Source organism: Ambystoma mexicanum, chromosome 3p (genome assembly GCF_040938575.1).
Source record: "Ambystoma mexicanum isolate Mex_15411 chromosome 3p, UKY_AmexF1_1, whole genome shotgun sequence".
Classification (NCBI taxonomy): Eukaryota; Metazoa; Chordata; class Amphibia; order Caudata; family Ambystomatidae; genus Ambystoma; species Ambystoma mexicanum.
This window is the reverse complement of record NC_090925.1, coordinates 116,740,209-116,758,626: the sequence shown is the minus strand read 5'-3', so window position 1 is coordinate 116,758,626 and position 18,418 is coordinate 116,740,209.

Below are 18,418 nucleotides of genomic sequence, written 5' to 3'. Positions count from 1 at the left end.
GGGCTGATTACCTGTCCTAGCACCCACGGCCAGCAGCCTCATCAGAGCAAGAGGTGACACAGGAAACCGATGTGCATGTTTGCCCCATGATCAGACATTCTTGATATCATGTGTATGAATACCAAACATGCAGCAGAAAGTGGTGGTGCTTGTGGGATCCTGTGCAGCATGTCAAGTGACCCAACGGCAAGGGCCCTGGATCCAATCGCATGTCCCCCAGGTAGGCAGCAGAGGTGGGACGTGATCAGCATAGACTTCTGCTCGATGGCCAACAAAGAGTACCTACTAGTGGATGTGGACGAGTTTAGCAGGTATCCCGAGGTCCAGCCAGTAAGGTCCACCAATGCCACATCAGTTATCACTGCGCTCGAAAAGATGTTCGCTGTACATGGCATACCAGATAAGATTAAGAGTGACAACAGTCCTCCCTTTAAAGGATGGGAACTGCAGGGGTTTCTAGACAACTTGAACATGCAACACCAGAGAATGACCCCCTACTGGCCCCAGGTCAATTGAGACACTTAGTGTTTCATGACGTCGCTCAACAAAGTGAACCGTAATGCAAAATATCGAGTCCAGTGGCTGCCTGAGATTTACAGGTTCTTTCGCCAGACACCCCATTCCTCGACCCACATATGCCTCGCAGCCCTCCTGTTCAGAACAATGAGCGTGTTGAGAGAAACAGACAAGTCAGGAACGTCAAAGAAAGCCGGGCTCATCGGGCTCTCCCCAGCAACCTGAACCGCGGTAACATGGTATTAGTGAAGAACCGGTCACCCCTGAAAAAAGCTGGCTTTGTCTTATGAGCCAACACTGTGGATGATCACAGACAATGATCATGGAATGAAGGCAGCAAGAAGAGACCATGAGCCAGTGACAAGGAAAGGGTCACACTTCCGAAAAGTGCCATCCACCCTGTGGAAAGAAGCCTCCTCACTGGTCAGTGGGCCGGCGCCAAGACAGGACAGCCCCCACAAGACTCCAACGAGAGCTACAGACTATAGGGACTGTGAGACTATGGCCCATCATCCGAGTCTGATCCAGTTTCCCCCGAACCCTGTGAGAGGCCACCAGAGGCTCGGGGGGAAAGCCAGTTCAAGTATTCACTGAGAGAGAAGCAGCAGCCATCCATGAAGCAGGGGGGGGGGTTGTCCTGCACAGCATCTATCAACGAACTGTGAACCCAACGCCATTTCAAGGGTTATGTTGACTCAGTATGCAAGTTAGTTCTGTGTGTTTCTTTATGCACGCTGGGGAGCAATGTGGTGTAGAGGAAAGGTGGACGAGGCGCGTCATGACGTGTGTACAGAATAAAAGAGTGCACGGCCCGCCCAAACGGGTCAGTGCTTGAGATTATTATAATTATTATAATTGTTCTTTTATAGCTGCAATGTCTTGCTTCCATCATGACAAAAGCGTTGCACCTGAGCTACCCCCCCCCACCCACCCCCTCACCATTAAGACACTATTAACAGGTGTCTGTGTCTCTTCATTCAGTGGCGTGGCCCAGCACACGGCCCGGCCAGAGCCACAACACTGGCCTCGGGAACTTCTGTAATTCTGCCATGACTGGGCGAGGCTTGGAAATAATGAAGCCCAGCCATTTCAGAACATTGTTTTAGTCGAGGAAACTGCAGGTTTACGGGTCTGTGTGTGTGTGTGTGTGTGGGAGGGGGCCTTGGCACTTAAGGGACGTAACATGCTATAACATTACATCCGTGTAGTGTTCATAACAAAAGGCAAGGCACCCATCTCAGATTACGCTCCAACTAGAGCACGTGCAGCTACTACCAACACAGTGATTGCCAGACACTCCTGGCTCACTGCAATTGCACACAGCGACCCCCTAGAGCCCCGGCCCTGGCCCCATACATACACATCGAGTCCCCCGACAGTCATGGCTTTGCTCCAGTCCATGTTTTTGGTGCTCCCGTGATTGCTCTCTTCTGAGAAACTATTCTCCGTCCCAGCACTGTCCGCCATCACAGGGCCTTCCCTGTGCCATGCATCCACCATTCATTGCGCAGAAGCCACCTTCGCGGTGAAACTCTGCAACGCATCCTCTAAAAACCGGTCTGGGCACTGACACATCATCGCCATGCCATCACGGATGGGCACCCAGAGGTGCCGCCTACTTTCATGGCACACAACAGGTTCTGCCAGTGTAGCGGCAGTGCAAATTAAACTCAAAAACAGAGGGCTTCCCTTCACACTCACGTGATTCTGTGAGTTCATATAAAACGATGTTGGTTGTATGAGTTCGTTAATTATTTCAGGGAATATGCTTAATAGGGAATTTGCATGACCTGGGCTCATGATAATGACGTATAATTAATATGGCACTTTTGCCAAAGCGCTTTACAGAGAACATATTTGCATCCAATATCACTCATTTAACACCTTTGGCGGGATGAAAGGCTGAGTTGGCCTTGCCGGGATTCAAACCTGTGATCTGCGCTCAACCGGCTGAGCTATCTAACAACTTCTCCTTAACTCATTACCTTGGTTTCCTCTATGATTTGTAAACCAATCCATTGCCTGTCTTCAATAAATAACCTAATAATTCCAACAAAATTTGACAGGTTTCTGAATATCACATACATTAGAGAAAACGTATACTGGCTTTTCCTGTTTTGTGGCAAGAAGTTGTTTTTTAACTTCATTAATTGGGGCACTGTATAAAAGCAGCATGTATAGACCCCCAAGCAATCCTCATAGCCCTGGTGTGGTCTCTGCTCTCAGCTGCTTGCAAGTCTTTCTGTGCCCCTCCAGCCCAATCTCGCTTTAGAGATGCCTCTTACATCTGCAATCACTTCCCATTCTCCACCAATCAGATAACATTTCAAGTCATGCTATCTTTAAACAGCTCAAAGCCCACAAAGGAGGGTTGTGTGGGGAAGGGTAAGGAGCTTCACAAAATGGTGTTTCGTTTTTGTGGAATGCATGAAAAAGATGGCTCAGGAGATGTTTCCTTAAGGCGTGGATGTGGTTTCTTGCAGAGTAGGTAGGGTACGTGCCCTTGAGCCACCGCTGAAAGCTACATTAGCGTCCGCCATTGCGTCAGCCCTGTGAGTCAGTTCCACACATCAGGGGTCTGCAACCTTCGGCTTGCCAGATGTTTTGGACTACAACTCCTATCAGACTTTGCAGGCATAGACAATACTGAGGGATCATGGGAGTCGAAGTACAAAGCATCTGGTGGGAGATGCAGGTTGCAGACCCTTGCCATACATGATGCAGTGGGGAATTGTGGCGCTGCCAGTGTGCAGCGGCAATAAAATAAGGCGATCATCATGACGCCAAAATGATCCAACAAATAAAAGTGTGGACCATTGGCACAACCAGCCATTCACGGGATGCTCGTGACAGGCCAACACAGCAACCCCAGTGGTTTGCACACACCCAGATAGTCTGTGTGTCGAGGACATGTCACCCAAGACAAAAAGAAAGGAACCCCAACATCCAGGTCTCATAGATCGTGCATAGATCGTGTAGCACCGTTGGAATGGACTGATCCACTGCCCGGAAGGGGAGGCAAGTAAAGGCCTGTTTGCCCTTTATAGTGTTCGCTCTTACAGGTGGTGAGAGTCGCGGGCACGAGGAATCTACTGGAATAGAAAGAATGTGGCTTGGCGCTTTTGTTCCTGGTATTTGTGGAGGGATGAATGACCATGAGCAAATTCTCTGTTATCTACATTCCTGCCAAGTGTAGGTGATTTGGAACAGCTATTTCTGCCTGAAAGGTAATGGCTTAACTGCAGGCAGTCAGATGCTGCTCTTCTAGATAGATCCCTGCCACACTGAGCAATTTAGCCATGTTTGACTGTAAATCATCTGCCCACCAGGTAATAGGTGAGATGTGACTATCAAGCAGCTTATGGGGTGATACAGCCTTAAAAGTGTGCCATTATCCACTCTACGAAATACCTCATCTCATTATAGCGCCTTCAATTAAAGTACTTAGCTAGACTCGCTTTCTTTTTTTTTAAAGAGTAGTAACATACTAGTATTGTTTCTAAAGAGAGGGTAATCACCAGTAGTAACAGCCTACTAATTACACCAGGATCATTTGTAGAAGTTTGAAATACCTAAAAAGTTGCCATGTAAATAATATCTGAGTAGTGGGGCACTGTCTGCTTATACAACAAACTGTTGGCTTTGCCAATGCTTTTTTATTTTTTCTAAGCTCCACCTGCAAGCTGAAACTAATACATTGGAGTGCAGCTAGGTGGGAAGTGGGAGGCGGGACACACAGTTTGTGGGTGTTGTTTAGTTATTTACCCACTCATTGAATGCCCATGGCAATGCTAATCATTATGGCCATTCCCACATACTACTTGCCCATTCCCTCCCAAAACACCTCTGCTGGGATCTGTTTGACCGATCTCTATCCAGCCATAATGTCAAACTTTGCGCCGTATAGGACCTTGAAATGCTAGTTGGAATCAGTCTTGTGAGTGTTAATTGCAGCAGTAAATAAGTATGCTAACAGTGTACTAAAAAATATCTAAACCAAGAGTGCTTTCAGCCACTTGACGAATAACCAAAATGTGTGCCCACGCACCTGCTCCCTGAAGTCAGAGTGAAACAAGAAGTGGCAAAGCCCTTGGTTTTGGCTTGTGCATGGGACCCGGTCATTGCCCATTTGCGGGCACCGGAAAAAAGATGCTCCCCATTCCCATTTGGCCCCCTAGAGCTGAATGGGAATGGGGAAGTCAGATGCACCGGCACCGTTTACAACGGTGCCGGTGCATCCGACATGCTGTGAGATCAGATCCCCAATTAATTTACAGCCCAATTCTAAATGTACTGCACAATTAGGAGCCGGAGATGGCAGACCCAGGATACTTTAATAAAATGTATTCTCTACTACTTGGATGGAATTAACATTAGAGTAATCCCACAACTCCATCCCAAATCTGGCGACGGAAGCCACTTTGCCATTATACACTTTTAACAACAGGTCAATTATTTGGCTCTAAACATACTCATTCACCTGATGATGCCTGCTTAAAGTGAGCTGCTTGTTTACTCACGTGTGGATTCGGGGCAAAATTGGAGGAGAACCTGACCCCCAGGTAGTCGAAATTGTCGACCCTGCGGATCAGAACACCCCAACAAAACATTACCTTGAATTTCACAGTGCGCCTCCCTCTACGGCAGGCCATTACTGCTGACTTTGCGGCATTGACCGCCAAGTGCAGGCTACTCATAAAGCAAGCATAATCAGAGATAAGCCTCTGAAGAGCCATCGGGGTATGTGTCATTAAAACGGTATCGTCTGCATACACCAAGACGGGCACATGCCAGCCACCCATCCTGGGAACATTGGTCGAGGAACTCAATAGGTGATCATACAAACCATGAAAATACAAACAGAAGAGTAGGGGGGCCAGGACACAGCCCTGGCACATCCCTGACTCCACTTTAAAGGAAGACGTGCATCTCCCACTGGCACCACTCCTAACACAAGCCTGTGTTGACACATGCAGTCGTGCCAACAGACTCACCAATGCTGGCGGGCAATTCATGGATCGATGCATGGCCCACAACCTGGATCGGTTGACCTTGTCAAAAGCTGTTTTCAGATCCTAGATTGCCAAATAAAAGGGCTCCTCCCTTATACAGATGGAATGAGAGATCACCATATCCAGATTGAGAGACTGCTCAGCCATACCCAGCCCGGCCGACATCCCAGTTGCACCAACGAGAGAACCCCACTTTTGTTTGTTTGTTTTATTTATTTGTAGTGCGCAACTTGCCCCGGGGCATCTGGGCACATGTTTAAGAGGCAGTTACAAGTTACAGCAAGTATATACAATATACATTTTACACATATTTACATAAAGTTCAGAGCATCGAATAGAGAGGAAAGGAACAAATCTAAGTATACAGTATAAACAATCTATGTACAATGAGGAATCGGTAATGGGATTAACAGATGTAAGGATTATAGAGAGGAGGCTAGGGCATCCCGTTCATGTAACCACAATTTGGTTTTAGCTTTGAAGGAATGGATGTAAGGAACGTTTCTGAGAGCATTAGGTAGGGTGTTCCAGAGCTTAGCCGCGAGGACTGGGAAGCTCGAGCCTACGGCTGTCTGTAGCTTGAAACGAGGAAAAGTCAGAGTGTGAGCCGGAGAAGATCTTAGTGGTCTGGTTGCTGTGTGTTGTATGAAGCGCTAGGATAGGTAAGCCGGAGCTGCGTTGTTCTGGGCCTTGTGTGTTAGCACAAGTGCTTTGAGGGATATGCGGTGAGTGATGGGAAGCCAGTGCAAGTTGCGTCTATTGTTAGATATGTGGGAACGCCTGGGAACGTTGAGAGCTGCCCTTATGGCGTTGTTCTGCGTGACCTGGGCCCTTATTACGACCCTGGCGTTAAGGGGTTAACGGCGCCGTAAAAGGTGTTGGCTTAACGCCTGATTACGAGGTCCCTTTGCGGCTCCCGACCTTAACGGCTGGTCTGGACCAGCCGTTAAAGTCTGGACCCGCAAAGGGGCTTTTGAGGTAATTACGGTACCACAATTTGCAGTACCGTAATTACCGCCTTCCCAAGTCCCATTGAGCCCTATGGGGCAAAAATGGGAATGGGGGAGGGCCAATGGTAAATGGGGAATTACCGCCCCGCCAACCTTGGAATGGGGTGGTAATTCCCCATTTACCATTGGCGGAATCGGTAAGTTACCGGCGTTAACCATGGCGCTATTAGCACCATTTGTTAACGCCGGAGTCGTAATGAGGGCCCTGGAGTTTATCAATGTTTCGTTGACTAGTCCCTAGGTAGAGGGCATTGCAGTAATCGATTTTGGACATGATGAGGGTTCTGGCGAGAATCAGACAGTTCTCCGTTGTCAAAAAGGGGCGACATACTGTAATCAATTTACACGTATAGCATGACGCTGAGACAACTGCGTTGGTTTGTCGATTGAGGGACAGAGTAGAGTCTAGATATATTCCAAGTGTTTTTGGGACGTTGGAAATGTTGATATCGCTCCTGTCAATGATGAAGTAATTGTATTTGGGGTCAAGTTTAGTGAGTTTGTATTGAGAGCCAAGAATGATTAATTCCGTCTTTTCATTATTAAGGCAAATCCAGGCCTGGATGACAGTGTAGACTGTATTGAGTGCTTTAGCATCTGTTACATAATCGCCAGTGATAGGGATGAGTATCTGGGTGTCGTCTGCATAATTAGTGTAGGAGACACCCAGATAGTCAAGTATATCAAAGAGCAGTTTAGTAAACACGTTCTAAAGTTTGGGAGATACACAAGATCCTTGTGGAACTTCGCACGGGACGTGGGCTGGATCAGCTGCTGCTAGGCGAGAGAAGACCCTCATGGTTCTGTTTGCCAGAAAAGAGCTGAGCCAAGATGTGGCTGCATCAGCGAAGTGGGCAGCAATTTTGAAGTGGTGGCAGAGGATTTGGTGATCGACCAAATCAAAGGCTGCTGAAAGATCAAGGAGGAGCAGGAACGCCAGTTTGCCCTTGTCTTTCAGCTCCTCGAATTGGGTTTTCAAATCAATTAAGGCTGTCTCTGTACCATGTCTGGGACGGAAGCCAGATTGTCTAAGCCCTAATCGATTGTTGGTTTCAAGATAGTCCTGGATTTGGAGATAGGCTGCGCGATCCAGAATTTTGAGAAGGTAAGGCACCGTGGTGATGGGGCTGTAGTTAGAGGGATTACTGGGATCGAGATTAGGTTTTTTGATTAAAGGGATGACCCAAGCATCCTTAAGGTTGTCAGGTACAGTGCCCGATTTGAAGGAGGCATTAATGAATACGGTAATGAATGGGGCAAGATCACGTGCAGCTTCCTTTATGACCGGAGCAGGGCAGGCGTCACCTTGGCAATTGGAAGGCTTAAGATTCGTTATGATATTTTCGACTTCCTTGATGGTGAGGGGTGAGAAGCTGAAAGGTTTGAAGGAATGTTTAGGAGAAGGGGTTTTGTAAGACGAGGGTTACCCGTTGAGTCAGAGAGGTAGCTTTTTTTAGTATTAATTTTGGCTTGGAGCATGGCAATTTTGTCAAGCAGTGCCTTTTGAATATTGGAGCACCATTCAGTGTCTGGGGTGCACGTATGAAGAGGGGCGACAGGAGACTCTAGTTCCTTGAGGATCTTAAAGAGTTCCTTGGTATTTGATTGGGCTCGAGTGATCCTTTTGTTATATACTTCCTTTTTTGCAGCTAGAATGGCTTCTTTGTAGGTAAGGGAGGCTGCGGTAAGGTTGTTTTTGTTCACTAGAGAAGGTGAGCTTTTCCAACGAGCCTCAGCTTTTCTTTTTTCCTTACGCAGATCGCGTAAGTGCGGGGTAAACCAGGAATTAAGATGGAGCCGCGGTTTTTGTTTGCGCAATCTGAGGGGGGCAATGGTGTAGAGTGCTTTTAGCATGGCACTGTTGTAGGTGTCTACGAGCACTGTGGGGAGCATTCATGTGGTGGACGCCGAGTTCAAAAGAGGAAGGATAAGTGGGAGTAATTTCTCAACCGTAATATCCTTTTTGTTGCGTGTGGAAGTGGGAGGGGCAAGGTTGGGTTTATCTGTGGGTGGACTGGAATTAATGGAGAATGATATTTTGTGGTGATCAGACCATGCGCATGGCGACACAGAGGTGATGTTAAGCGCACAGTTCATGTCAGAAACCCAGTCAAGAGTGCGACCCTTGATGTGGGTGGGCTCATTGACGTGTTGAGTGAGACCGAAGTCGGCCAGGATTCTTTCTAGGTCAATGGCTTTGGCGTCATTCGTAACTTGGTAGCCTAAATTGAAGTCTCCCAATATAATGATTTGCAAGTTGGTCTTAGTGCTGGTAGCTAGGATAGATGAAATGCCCCCTGCGAATGAAGAGGTAGGCCCAGGGGGCCTGTAAATGAGATGTACGGTGGGCGTGTGAATAGGTGAGATTGGCAATTTAATAGACAGTAATTCCGCTGATGGCAGCCGCAGGCTGTTGGCAGCTCTGAGGTTAAGCGAGCTCTTAAATATGAAGGCTAGTCCACCCCCCTTAGTTTGACTGGTGTCCCTATCACACCTGATAATGGAATAGATGTCAGGGATGGCCAGGGTCAGAGAAGGGCCAGATGCTGCACGCAGCCAAGTTTCCGTGATTGCGAGAAAGTCGAGGTTTTCTGTGACAATGAAATCTGCAATATCTAGTCCACTGTCCATGACCCACTTCTATAGCCTTGTCAGAAGTGCACAGCAAAGATTTTAAAGAGAGAGTCTAAAGTGAAATTGGCCTATATGAGGCCGGGGCATCCCACAGATCCTTTATGTATATTGGGTAGATAGTTGCACAGGACCATGAAAGGGTAACACCCCCTACACAAATAACACTCCTGGGTCAAAACCGGGGCCCACAATTCTGGGACCATGACAAACAAATCAGCCGGGACATTATCAGGTCCTGGTGCCTGATTGCATCGCTGACAACCAATGGTTTTAGTTATTTCCACCATTGAGAAAACAATCCCTGCGGCAGTGCCCCTCTCCTCCAAACTTCCTATACAGTCCAAGGTTGCAGGGGTACAATTTACTTTCCCTCACTGGGCAGTGTATAGAGATGAAAAATGGTCTATCCAAGACAGGTCTGATGCATTAGAGACCGGGGCCTACCGATTAAATTTGTAAAATGGGCCATAATTCACAATTTCCCAGAAAGGTTGCACATTACTGTCCTGGGATGCTCTGATCCATGTGTCCCATGCCTCATCTTCAGTGGACCTTTTTCTCCTGGCCAGAGCCTTCTTTAAAAGGGACATTTCACAAATAATAGTGTTTAGAGGCATGGGGGTTTTTCAATACTAAAAGTAGGTGAGACTTAGCTCTAGTACATTCCTCAATAGTGCCACCCTCCTACCATTATTCCATCTCAACCTACATCTTGGTGCGGACAAGGATTCCTCTGGCAAGTAAACCGGCCCTGTTTAAGAAATTTTAAGGCTCAACCAATGTCAAGCCTGATGTGAAAGTGGCCACTGCAGATGTTATCCACCACTTCGAACACCCTGAATTCCTCCCAGAATTTAACTGGGAAGCAAAAATAATCAATGGTGGAGCTACCTAACGCAGAGGAGAAAGTTGACCTGCCTGGAATGCTGCCATCTAGGTGACCATTTACAGTGTGCATTCCCCAATCATAGAGGTAATGCCATAAACTCTACCACTCTGCGCACAATCTGGGTTCCATCATAGTTTGAGGTGGATCCCTGCCACCACATCCTCCATTTCGTCATACAACATAATACCCGACTCTCCTCCCACCTGCGCATTAAAGTCCCCCTCTAGTACTAAGCACACATTTTTCAAAGTGATCTGGGGGATATAATCTTCCAACACTAAGGTGAGGACTTGTATGCAGTGCTGCTTATATTGGCTATGCAGGCTGTTATAAAAGTTGACGAGCAATTCGTCATACGTACCAGATCTAACAATTCTGACCACCAACATAAAAGGGCATAGGGGCTCTAGTACCACCAATATACCCTTCAAGTTATATTTAACCAAACTACACACACCGCCATAATATCGCCCCTTCTTTTTCTCTGGCCAACTCTATATATGAGACGTAGCCATCCACATTAATTTCCTCTTGTGACCACGTCTCTTGCACAAGACTAATGTCAATTTCTTCGAATACTGATTGGGTCTCCACACAGGCAAGGCTAGATTTAACCCCTACACATTCCATGAAAGAAATGACATTAGGTCAGTGTGTGAGTTTTTATTAATGGGACTCGCAGAGAAGCCCAATGGGACCCCTTGGGTGTGAGTAGTACATGGATCTAACTGCTTGAGTCATTCAATGTCATCCGTTTCGTTAAAACAAGCAAACCAATTTGTAATGACACAGAATTATAAACTTTAGCCCCACTGCCTCTGGCGCCCAAGCCCCAGAGAAACGTGAGCAACTTCTGGGGGTAGCCAACGCACATGCCTCAGACAGCCATGTGGGACAAGTTAGACCTCTCTACAGCAGCAAAACATCCTCCCGTATGCAGGGATACAAATAACACAACAGTGCCAACGAAGCCCAACTCTTCGATCCGAAGACCTAAATTAAAAGCCACGACTTAATTAGTAATACCGAGATGGTTAAAGGTCACGACCACACAGTCTCCCACAACTGTTTTATTTGTAAGTCCCACCCATGGGACTCTACGGGCCATTAGGACTAAGTGTTGGTGTATGGCTCTGCCCTGAATGTTGGACTTAATCCATTGAGTTGACTTATTAATCAGGGTACTACAATCTTCCCTCATCCCAACCTCCAATATGGGCACATTCATAATCACTCCCACCAATGACCCTGCTTCAGGTGGTAACTGCAAAAACCTCTGATGCACACTCACTTTTGAAGGAGCCTTAATTGGCACCTTTCTGATTGACATCTGATCCATTTTTAGAGGCAACAAAGACCTTGGAGCAGTGAGGACAATGATATAGAAGCCTGTTGGGGCAATAAGGCCAGAGAACCTTGGCTCAAGTACGACTCAGAACCAGCATGTATGTCTGCCAAAGTATCACTAACATGGGGAATAACCCTTCCGGTTCGCCACCCCCCACTTCCCTCTCCACGGTTTATTTGAGTGCCTTTAGTGCTTATGGCCACTAATCCCTATGGCTTACCAAGAGAAACACATTTCATACAAAATGTATCAGAGACATTTATCGATTCCACATCCTTCTTCAATGATCTCACCACATCATCCGGAATCGATAAAGTGTTAAAAACGACCGTTTTAAAATTCCTCATAAATTTCACGATTTTTGTTAGTGAATCTTCTTTTAAGGCTTCTGCACTAAGTGAATCAAGGGAATTAACAGGTCCAGGTGATGGCAAGGGAGGGGCAGCCAATGGGCCGAGAGAACCACCAGCAACATGACCCACCACTGAGTGTTGCTTGTTAATTATACCAGTTGCGCCTGGGCCATTAGGGATCTGCACAGATTTCCCCAGAATGGACAGGGAAGGAACTCCAGCACTAGAAACATATCCTACACCCATACACAACATTGGGAGACACCGAGGTATGAAGAGGAGGGTCGGGTAGAGAGGCAAAAGCAGGGACAGAATCTGAAACGGGAACGGGAGCTCCTGAACTAAATCTTTCCTCCTCATCCAAAACTACAGAGCTAAAGACAAGTGCTAGTAATCCTGAAGAGCATACCGTCAGTGGGGTTGAAGGAGTGGTATTCCTCAAGGTAGAAGGCATAATATCGCTCTGCATGTGTCAGTTGAGAATGGTACTAATGCAGGAGCATGTAGAGCGATAGCCCTGTGGGTTAATGCAGAATGTAGACAGGTGAAAAAGGGATCTCCAATTGTTTATTTTGGGGATTATGTTCTCACTCTTGCCCGCTTCCAGCGCTTAAGAAAGCCTATAAAAAATGTTTAAACTAAAAAAAGAATCATTTTATTGAAGAGCAAAGGGATATTTTAGATAGGTGTGTACGGGAGAATCACCCTAAAGATTTCTGGAAGATGGTGGAAAACCAGGGGCCTCATTACGGCCATGGCGCTCCCGTAATGAAGGGTGCCGGTACGGGACCGGCACCGTTCATTACTGGATGCCTGATTACGAGGTCCCCTAACGGGATCCGCACAGAACGTCTGGTCAGTCCAGGAGTCGTTAGCGGGTCCCGCAAGGGGACCATGGAGCTAATAACGGGCCCGTAATTAACGGGCCCGTTATTAGCTCCATTCCCATTGAGCCCTATGGAGACTCAAATGGGAATGGGGATTAGGTTATGTGAATGAGGAATTACCGGGTCCTCCAAGGTTGGAATTACTCAGTAATTCCTCATTCACAGAACCCGCAGCTGGAACCCGGTATGGAGGCAGCCATGCCCTGATTAAGGGCATAGCTACTGGAACCCGGTATGGAGGCAGCCATGCCCTTATTAAGGGCATGGCTACCTCAAACTCGTAATGAGGCCCCAGGTGTTAACAGGGCTTCTGAGGGTGCCTCTGGGCAAATCTCTTCTGATCACTGGGTTTCACACTTTAAGGAGATTTTCTGTGTGGGTGAGGTACAGGGCCAACCGTTATGCAGGCGGAAGAGAGGTCTATTGTGATGCTTTTTTAAACAGGAAGAAATTGTGGCACAAATGAAGAGCCTTAAAAGGAGCTAAGCAGCAGGCCCAGATGTTCTGAGACCAAAGGTGTTTAGTGCAGTGCTGGATTGGTGGGCTCCAGTTCTTGTACAGGTTTTTAACGCAATCGGCAACATCTCCATGATTCCATGCTTGTGGAATAGAAATGTATTAGCCCAAGTGTTTAAAAAGGATAATGTCCCCAGATCCTCATTGCTACGGCCAATCGCCTAGCTGGACGTCTCTGACAAGATTTTTGCAGGGTGTTTGGCGTTGCGTTTCGAACATGATTTTACTGGATACACAAGCAGATTTCCTCTGGGGTTTCTCCACAATTGATCAATGTTTTATACTAAATACGATGGTGGAGAAAAACACTAAAAGGAGGAAGCACCACCTTTATGTGGCCTTCCTGGATTTGATGAAGGCTTTCGACTCAGTGAGTCACACCCTTCTGTAGGGAAAGCTTAGAAGAATTCGGACCCGTTAAGGTTTCTCCAAATAATAACTTTGCTTTACGAGGACATCTTAGCCAGGGTTTGATGTGCCTATAACCATAAGTATACTGGAGATTTCGTGATTAATGCTGGGGTAAAGCAAGGGTGCCCCTTGGACCTTCTCCTGTGTTTTCTATTTCTGAGTGATTTCAACCCAGTTCAACTGTCTCAGCGTTTGATTTTAAATGTTGTACATGTTCCTCTTTGTTTGTGAGAACACCAGGATGTCGTCTATATGTATGATGGCCATACTTGACCTGGAAAGCAGTCTTTCACTTTTCAACGATCTTAAGTGTCATTAGATGGTATGCCCCTCGGAGGTCCAAATTGGTATATATCGTAGCCTGTTTAACTTGGTCAAGAAGTACAGGGATTAATGGTTGTGGGTTCTTGAGTTTTATTTTGTTGAGAGCTCTGTAATAAATGCAGGTACGCAGGTCCACCTCCTTCCTGGGCACAAAGAACAATGCAAAGCTGCTGGGGACCTGGAGTGATGAAGGAACCCATTTGCAAGGTAGTCCTTGATGTATTTGCACATGTGTTGATCATCTGGTTCAGTTAGGGCATACACTCCACTACATGTCAGTTGCATTCCTGGCACCAAGTGTAACCAGTAATTATATGGTTGGTTGGGTGGTAAGGGGTTGGCCATACCCTTACTGAAAATGTCCTGGAAATCCTGGTATTCTTGAGGAAGACCCTCTCTGGCTCCTAATCTGGGATTAGTAGTGGCTTCATATGCCAATAAGCAATGCTTCTGTGGATGACCATCTAGGAAGCCGTCTTGCAGGCAGGCAGATGAGGTGAATTATAAGGTGCAATCCCTCCAAGATATAGTGTGACCATGTTTGACTATCCATGGGATGCCCATAGTATCCTTCAACCATGGTGCATCGATTAGATTAAAGACTACCAATTCGGTGTGTCCATCCAGGAGCTGAAGATGGAATAGTTTGCACAGTATCTCAGAGACCCAATGGTCAAGCTAGTACTGTCTACTGTGCATGCATCTTATGGCTTGTCCTTGGGGACTAATGGTATACCTAGAGTAGCTGCATATGTTTGGTCCATGTATTTGTCAGGAGCACTGCAGTCATTGTAAATAACTGCCGCCTGATTTCTTCTGGTGGAGGTGGATAGGTTTGCCTCTAGGGTCAAATGGGTGTGATTGTTCGGTCTCACAGGAGAAGGTGTTTGCTGCCCTCCATGTGGTGAGACAAATTATATAACCGCTGGGCATTAGTTCTCCGATAGTGAAAGTGCTGGTTGATCATTTATAGTGTCTAGGGTCTTTGAAGGCCACTGTAGCTGGGCCAGGCCTTCTCTGATGAAATGTCTTGGGAATCCACAATCTATGCATAACTGTTGGGAGTGCCTCTTTTCATGCTCCTCTCCTGTCAATTGGCCCCTCACTCTGTTAATTTTCATAGGCTCGGAGGTTGCTTCTTGCATTCTTTTGTCCGATGGTGTGGATCTACGGTGAAATTGAGGTACGATGTCCTTTCATCGTGGGATTAACACTCGCTGGGCTTTTCTCCACAGAAATTGTATTGAAAAAAACTCATTGAATTTTTCGGGGGGGGCTTCAAATATATATATGGGGTGTGGGTATTCGGGTATATAAAAACATTAAAGGGGATAGAAAAAATTGAAAATTCGATGAGTTTTATTAATGGAATTTCCACAGAGAAAAACCAAGCAATGGTTAATCTGCGACGAAATTACATGGAACCGAAATTAAATTGGGTGCATCTTACATTTTTGGTCCCCTCTGCATTCCTTGTGACGATGCTTCAGTTGCACCCCTAGATCTTTGTCTCCAGTACAAACATGAGGAAGTGTGTGGTGGGTTTGCCATCTGCGTCAAGACGTCATGTAGTTCAGGTTATTACACCCGATAGAAGAGGAACTGGCACTTTTCTTCTGGCCAACCAGTTTGCACAACTAACCTGTTAAAAGGAAGTGGTGCTATAAGTGAGGAGATCCTGCATTCCCTGTTTCAGCCACACAAGCTCATTGTCTAGGGCTTGTGCATGTACCTTTTCTTGCAAACTATTTTTCTCATTCGTCTTTCAAGCCCCGGTAATCACGCAATATCAGGTCCTTACTATCCAAGTCGGGGAAAGAGAAAACGAGCCACAAGCCCGGGTAAGAGAGAAAGCACCCCAAGCCAGGCTGAGGAAAGTGCCCCAAGCTGGGGTGAGAGAGAAAGAGCCACACACCGTGGTGAGAGATAAATACCTGCAACCTGTGGTGATGGAGAAAGACCTGCAGGCCGGTGTGAGAGAGAAAGAGCCCCAAGCCGGGGCAAGAGAGAGAAAACCCCATGCTGGACTGAAAGAGAAGGAACCCCACGCTGGGGTGAGAGAGAAAGTCCTGCAAGCAGCTGTGAAAGAGAATAACACACAAGCTGGGGTGAGAGATAAAGAGCTCCGAGCCAGGGTGAGAGAGAGACAGAACCCTATGCCGGACTGCCGGACTGGGAGAGAGAGAGCCCTATGCCAGGCTGATAGAGAAATAACCCCAATCTGGTGTGAGAGAGAGAGAGAGAGAGAGACAGACAGAGAGAGAGAGAGAGAGAGGGAGAGAGAGAGAGAGAGAGAGAGAAAAAGAGAGAGAGAGAGAGAGAGAGAGAGAGAGAGAAGGTTCTATCAGCAGGGTTGTAAACACAGAGAGCTCAATAGAGGGTGAGAGACCCTCCCAAACAGGAAGAGATTAGCAATATTATGAAATTGAGAGTCATAAGAGTCTACGGTAGCGTTTTGGGAACTGTACAACCACGCACTGCTGCTTGGGGGCAACCTGAATAAAGAGAGATTTTTTCCTATGGAACTTTGAACTGCATAACTGCAAAGACACCAGTGAGAGACTTTGTAAGGGGACATAAATCAGCCAAGAGTTTATAGGACTGAGACAGAGTCAATGTCCAGACAGGTTCTGTGAGAGTTTATGTTATTCCTTTTTGTTAGTGGTAGGGACAGACTGAGAGGACTATGGTTGTGACAGAGGACTTATTTTTATTGTAAAGACATCCTGATGAGCATATTTATTATTTTATTTTGTAGACAAGGCAATACAAAGCTTTGCAAAACATTACCTTTCTTCCACCTCCTGAGTTTGACTTACCACAAGTAGTGTTCGAAGTGGCATGTGAATAACCAGATACACGGTTGGGACCATGTTGGTAAAGCATCTTAGCCCATCAGCAAAGTTACCAGAAAGGGCCCCCCCCCCAATTCATCGGTTTTGATATCTTCAGTCTAAAGAAATAAGAAATACCCAGCCGAGAAAGAAGGCTGATTCCTACCAGGCTCAGCATATCACCTCTCCAAGGCAGTTTTAACTCACTGGCCACTAAGTCGGGCCTAGCCTGGAAATATTTTCTGGATGTTGCAGAGATGGCGTCATAGATACAGACTACCGAGGGTCTATTAAGTGGTTTTGCATAATGCCAGAAGCCAGGTTTATACTGTAAAGGAGAGAGAATCCGGGAGAAAGCAATTGCCCCAACCTTAAATGAAATAGAGGATCTTCCTGACACACCTAGAGGCTCCCGAGGCTTCAGGGTAGCTGATAAAAACATGGCCCTTGGTTCTCTATCTTACTTGACATAGCATTCACTCAGCAAAAATGACCACCTTCTGACAGAAGCTTTCGAAAAGGCTATCCCAGAAAGCCAGTGCTGGTAGCAGAGTGGACACTACTTCTTTGCAAAATAGGGCCTTCTATTCTGAGGGCATAATGAACAAGATAGTGTCCATAGAAGTAAATTGGTTATTCCTAGGTTCACCGGAGAGAGGTCATGGAGTTGGCCCATTCCCTCCTAACGACTGGCCAACAGGACGTGAAAAAAATCCCAAGATCAAGTTCCCAACCAATTATATTGGCCTGAAGTTTACGCAGATATAAAGACCTACGTCGTTAGCCATTGAATTTGCCAGAAAGCTTCAGCCAGCCCTGTTCCAACAGCTCCCTTATAACCGTTACCGAATATTGAGGTCATTTTTTCAGCAATTGCCATTGGCATAGTGGGGCATGTGATGAATCAGTAACGATTCTCCCCAAGACCTCTACCTGGGACCTTCCTCATCTGGCCATGGGAAAGACAGACGCTTCCTGATCCCGACCCTGCAGGGTTGTTCTGTGGGAGGATCTCATGGGGGAAAGAAACAGTTCAGGAAGACAGGGAGATACCCCTGTTCAACTTTCCCCAAAGCCCTACTCTTTTAATGACTTATTGCCAAGTAAAAAGAGTTAGAAGAACTGAATTAGTTGCCAGGGACTTCAAGTCACTACAGTGATAGTGCTCTCTTTATTGTTGTAAATGACCTACACCTTAAGGGGACTGGCAGGCTTAAAAAGGCCCTTGGGTGCAGGCATTCGAAAGGGAAGACAAACTGTGGAAGAGGAAGAAACAGTGCGAGCCATGATTGCAGCTAGAGAGAATCCTGAGGCAATACAAGACGCCGGGACCACTCGTCAGTAGCCAGGGCAGGTCCTGAGAGAGTCTTAGCCTGTGGATCTCACAATTTCAGAGGTTACTCATCGGGAAGCGTGAAGACAAGATGCTTGCCCGAGGATTTTTAATTTTCCTACCTTATAATCCATTGATCCAGGACAGGGAAGGAGGCCTCCAGTGAAGCAGGAACGATGTTCCTGTCATGGAGCTGGACGCCTCCATGTCACGGTGCGCTGGGGACCCCTATGACTTCAAAAATAAATACTTTCTTTTTTAAGGCACTTCATAAGGAAATGGTTTCCATTACGGGAACAATTACTATAACGGTAATAATTTCTTTATGAACGCAGAAGGACTTAAAAAAGA